The sequence below is a fragment of the Hydra vulgaris genome, chromosome 04 (assembly GCF_038396675.1).
Source record: "Hydra vulgaris chromosome 04, alternate assembly HydraT2T_AEP".
Taxonomy (NCBI): domain Eukaryota; kingdom Metazoa; phylum Cnidaria; class Hydrozoa; order Anthoathecata; family Hydridae; genus Hydra; species Hydra vulgaris.
The window spans coordinates 48921599-48927598 of record NC_088923.1 but is presented as its reverse complement, the minus strand read 5'-3'; the positions used below and the strand labels follow the sequence as shown (position 1 = coordinate 48927598).

The 6000-nt window shown below is 25.8% G+C and overlaps 1 long non-coding RNA gene across 5 annotated transcripts; it reads right to left on the bottom strand.

Annotated features, from left to right (window-relative positions):
* Nucleotides 1-973: 973 nt before the first annotated feature.
* On the bottom strand, nucleotides 974-4515 carry LOC136079874 (uncharacterized). 5 transcript variants are annotated; one of them, XR_010638295.1, is made up of 5 exons: nucleotides 3392-4515; nucleotides 2498-3306; nucleotides 1701-1845; nucleotides 1349-1402; nucleotides 974-1263 (listed from the first exon to the last, which is right to left on the bottom strand). It is a non-coding gene; the product is annotated as an uncharacterized LOC136079874 (long non-coding RNA). The 5 variants fall into 5 exon arrangements; XR_010638297.1 differs by having other exon boundaries at nucleotides 1701-3306; nucleotides 3392-3449; nucleotides 4168-4513; XR_010638296.1 differs by having other exon boundaries at nucleotides 1701-2596; nucleotides 3133-3306; nucleotides 3392-3784.
* Nucleotides 4516-6000: the final 1485 nt, after the last annotated feature.

The following is a 6000-nucleotide window of genomic DNA, read 5'->3' as shown; positions in this document are numbered from 1 at the left end:
ACCTTCTTTTTAGGCACCGATTCAATCCCCGTAGGTTTCCGGCCAATTGTAACTGAGTATATTAATTTTTGCTTTAAAAGAAACCGTGCCTTTGGGGTAAAGTGGGACAAGTGTGAGTAGAAGTGGGACAAATAGATTTAAAATAACATTTTAACACAAATTATTAAATAAAAACTGATAAAAATATAAAATAACTTAATCGACATAAAAATTTTTAAGAGCTTTCACCAATCAAAATAATCAAATGGCGACGGGAAAAAGCGGGGCATAAATTTTTTTTTTTCTTCCCACTTCACCCCAATGTAAACAATTTTTAAAGGTACATTTCAAAATTAGGGCTTCTAGCGCACGCAGGGAAACAAAGTAATTTTTTCTAAATAGAGGAGAAGAAATTTAATTGTTGACATTAAATAACAGTATTTAGGCACTACTTCTAATTAAAAATATCAGGCTGTCTCACTTCTCCCCTATATTAAAAAATGTTTCTTTTATTACTATGAAAACTTAACGCAAAAAAAATTATAACATCTCAGGCTCTAGTTTGGATATAATGCGCTGACAAAATTATTTTTATTCCAAATAAAAGAGTTAGTTTAAAAATTTCCTTAACGACACGGAGCACCTAAATTATTTTTTTTAAATACGATAATAGTTTTAATTTTCATAACTGTTTTTGGTTATCTAACCCAGTAGGCACAGCGACGTGACAAAAACGTGAATTTCACGTTATTTTGGCACGTGACATTTAGGTGACTTTTTGGTCCCCATGAAATGACCAATTCACGTGATTTATGGACGTGTTTTTCACGTTACTTTTGGCACGTGATATTTAAGTAACTTTTTGGTCCCCATGAACTGTCTAAAAGACGTGCTTTTTACGTTAATTTTGGCACGTAATATTTAAGTAATAATTATGCTTTATAAAAACGAAGTGTTTGGGTTCGTGTAAAGAAAAAAAACTCATCGTCGAGGAAATATTTAATACGTGTTAAATTACATGGTTTTATTAGTCAGTATATTAGTTCTTGACATAAATATTTTGAATTTAAAATAAAAGCTGCACTTTTGTTCAAATATCTTCCTTATATCCAATAAGTAATAAGTACAAAGTCATAGATCTGCAACTTACGAAGAGCACGCTTCGATCCACGAAGAGCACGCTTCGATCCACAAAGAGCGCACTTTAAACTTAATCTAACGAATCAGTCGATATTTTCTCTTATAAGAGTACGCATCAAGCTTTATCTAATGAATCAGATTTAGCTGAAAAGAAACGAATAAAATCTTAAATAATAATATGATTATTTAATAATTATCATAAATCACAAACTTTTAAAACAAATCGTACTTGGTACGTTGCCAACCATTTTGGCAACAAGATTTTCTAGTTGTTTTCTTTTATCTTAATCATTAAATAATTTTAAGAAAACAATACTACATACAATGTAGAAAAATAAAAAAGTCATTTGCCTTCTAATTTTATACTCTTATTGCTAAAAAGTAAATAAGGATTTAATAAAAAAAGACAACAAAAAAGTCGACAGAGAAATAAAAAAAAGAAGTACAAAATAAAAAATACAAGTCTAAAAAAATATTGTTTATCTATATATATCTATATCTAATATCTGTCTATAGATAAATATACATCTATAATAAAGTTAATAACTGATGCGCGTGATTAGAAAAAGACCTGTACTCACCTTATGTGATAACATCTGATTAAATAATTTGTTTTCTTTGTTTTCTATCTTCTAATATTTGCACTTGTTTCTGCATTAACTTGTTCATACATTAACTCACTAGATGCAAAGGTGACAGCCCACGAAGGTGCTTTAAATAAGTAATCTACAAAGTTTTGAACATTAAATGTAATTTTAGAATGCACAAAAAAAAAATTATAACAATTTTTTAAAAATGTAATAGTTACCACATAACCACACAACATTATAGTGGGGATTTTATATCATGATTTTTCTACCCATGATGAGATTTTAACCTTGAGGCTCTTTTTGCTGTGGAAACATTCACCACGGCTAAGGAGCCTCATCTACCCCTAATTATATATAATATATTAAGTATAAAACTAAAAGTATATATAATAAAGTATTGTCAAATTAGGTCACCAATAAATACCAAGTGCTGAAAATTCAACTCAGAATCAAGTTGCATTCTCCAACAAGATATGAACTAAATTAAATTCTTGCTACAGGATGCGATTACAAAAGAAGACGAAGAGAGGGAAAGGTGAATTTTCTCAAACTTTAAAAGTTAAAAGGTTATTGTGTCTTACTACAGAATGATATTCCTAAACAATAACATAACAATACCATTGGATCTTCCTTGTCAATAATATTTTAAACAGAATTTATCATTTGTCATGTAGTTTAATAAATTTAATATTAAATAAGTTATAATAACTTATTTATTATTAAATTAATTACATCGACAAATTTGACAGTCTAAAATGTTATATAATAGGGTAGAAAAAAAAGTATACCTTGTATTAGGGTTTGATCTTTTGCATGTTGCAATATGAGAATTATCTACCATAACGTTACACGATTTTGAACTAAGCTTTGTAATATATTTATTAAACCTAAATTGATAAAACTTAGATATAAAATAATATAATATGTTTAGATAAAATATTATATATGTGACATTTTATTTTTGTCAAAAATGCTTTGCGATGTTATAAGATATCTTATACCCTGAAAACTACAATGCAAATTAATTATATTATTATAAAAGTATAATAAAAAGTAATTACAATAATGAATATATAAACTACATATTTCATATAATCATTATATTTAAAAAATTTGGAAAATTGTTTGCGGAAAATATCCTGAAAAAATTCAGAATATTTTCCCCCTAATTTTTCCCTTAATTTTGCATTCAGCGAAGTTGATGACAATAATATATACTTTAACTTGCATGTATGGAAAACTTTTTGGATATTTGGAAAAAGATAAATTTCAGAAAAATAACCGGTATTCCGGGAATATCCCAAAAAAAATAATCCCTGAAACTAAATTATAAAAAAATAGTAAATAAAATAAAGAATATTTTTCCAAGTTTCTAATCATAGGTTTTTATTGAGAATAAAAAAAGTTCCAAAATACACAATACTTTGGCAACGTAACTTTCATGCTTTAATCCAGTAAAATTGTAACCTGGACGAGGTCACCTTAAATATACATGATTGAAACGTGAAGGAGGAAACTGGGTAAGAGCATGCATCAAACTTTATCTAATGAACAAGTCGATATTTTCTCCAATAATAGCTAGCGACACAAAATTTAGCTAAAAAGAAACAAATAAAAACTTAAATAATAATATGATTATTAAAAAATTATCTTAAATCACATATTTTTAACACAAGTCTTACATGGTGAGTCGCCAACTGTTTTGGCAACAAGATTTTCTGGTGTTGCTATTTCTTTGATCTAAATCATGAAACAATTTTTAAAAAAGCAATGCTATATTTGAGAGAAACTTGCTTTACATCTTGGAAGGTTGTCAACATTGAAAGATAAGTATAATGCAGTTTCAAATACAATAGCATCATAATCATCTTTTTGTGGGAAAAACATTAAACAAATCTGCGTTAATAACCTGTTTTATATTGTACATAATAACAATATTGTACATAGTAACAAAAGTCATATAATATATACAATAATAATTTCATAAATACAATTCAAATATATATATTAATCATATAGTATTTAAATAACATAAAAAAATGTAATAAATAAGTATTAACCTTTTTTAAAAAGTAAAGAACAAGATCAAAAAAGATAAAGTATTTAATGATAATATATACATATATCAATAATAAATAATATAACACATTTGTTTATTGATATTATCTTGGATAAATTCTTTAATCTTGTTGATAAAAACCAAATAATAGAAGAAAATCTATTTTTGGTTTTTATCTAATCGACTCTTGAGCAATAATGTATGTAGAAGTTCTACAGACATTATTATTGCTCAAAAATCAAGAATAAGTTCTGCTAGAACTTATAATTTGTCCATGCAGCTTACTTAATTTGATATTAAATTCGTTATAACCTACTTATTTTGTACTAAATTAAGTAAGCAAAATGGACAAATTCGCCAGTCTAAAATATTATATCATAAAGTAGAAAAAAAGCATACCTTGTATTTGAGTTTAATCTTATTTGTGTGGCGAATAGGGACGCTTGGTACTAATTTATTTAACTTAATTTGATGTAATTTGGATATTAGATATTACAACTTAAAATATATTGGACTATTTAGTTATGTTTTAAATGCATTGCGTTATAAGTTATTATATAGACCAATTTTTTTTTAATTATGATTAAACTACAATAAAAATTAATTATATCATCATAACAGTAAAATAATTATAACTAATATAATGAATACAAAAACTATACTATAAAAAAATAAATAATATAATAAAAAATATTATTTCATATTTCTTATCACAGGTTTTTATGAAGAATAAAAAAAGTTCCGTTAGACGCGATATTTTGGCACGTAACTTTCACCTAAAATAGTAACCTGGACGAAGTCACCTAAAATACACGTGATTGAAACGTGAATAAAACGTTGCGCGCCTACTGGGAATGAACACATTTTAATACCTTTAATACTTTCTATCATTTAATATTACTTTGAGTTCTTCTTTGTGTGCGCGCCCAAATAATAAACCTATAAAAAAAATATTTTCATGATAAAAAAATTATACCATTAAAAATTTTTTCTACCCTATGGTACCAATTTATAACATTAAAAATTCTTTTAATGTTATAAATTGGTATCATAGGGTATGAGAAAAATTTTTTTTTAAATGTCTCAATTTGTAATTTTATTCCATTTCTTTTTTTAAAAATTGCGTTTATTTTAATTAAATTGCATAAATTTATCATAAAAGGATTTATTTGCTGTGGTTTATAAATATTTATAATTATTTACCAAAAAAACGTTTTTAAAATGATACACAACTTTGCCCTTGTCAAAAAGACCTATAGGATCATATAAAAACTTCAAACAAATTTTATAGATAAAAACCCCATTAATGGGGTTTAATTTAATTCAATTAAAGCACATAAGTTATAAAGAGTTTACCAATAGTTATCAAAGTTTTGTCTTTTTCTTATGTTTCGAATTCCTATAGGTCCTATATGACTTTTTGGCTAGAGGGTACTTCTGTTAGGTGGTCTAAAAAATATTCTTTTAGAATATTAAAATATTTTCCATTTGCAACAGTCTTGCCTGATCACAACTGTTAATACCAGGATACTGTTAAATATGGAATTAATTTAATTAAAATATTTGATTATTGCCAATCACTTAGTGTTGAAAATATATACATATTTGTAATTGTTTTTATTTTTGTAAACTCCCGTTGTGAAATAAATATCAAGTTAAATGTAGTTATTCCTGATTAACCCTGACGTAATTTTTTACAGTAGTTACTTCTTTTTACAGAGAAAATTTAATACTATTTTATCGCTATTAATTTTTAAATACTATCACTTTGGATATTCAGACAATAACGCTAATATATTTTTAAAAAAACAGATAAAGAAATAAACGCTGCAGTAGCATCAATTTTTAGATAGCAAAAAACGCTTCGTTGGTTTCTATAACGTATTGGCCGTCTTTTAGATTTATATCAATAACATTTAATTACGTTAAATTTCTAATATAAAAAAACGTTTAACGTCGTTTTATTAGTTACCAAGCTTTGAAAAAGCGCGTTCTCTAAAAGCACGCGGTCATTGAAGAAGGATCTCTTAAGCGAGTTAAAATTTTTTACCTTTAGGAATTAAATTATTTATGGAATATGTTTTTAATATATGGAATTTATTATTAATTAGTTTAGAAATATTACATTAAGAATCCTGTTAAGATAAATAATCATCATTAAGATTATATTATATTTGAAGTAAGTATAGAAAATAGTTATATATAACATTTTTATTAGATACTAGCAGAAAG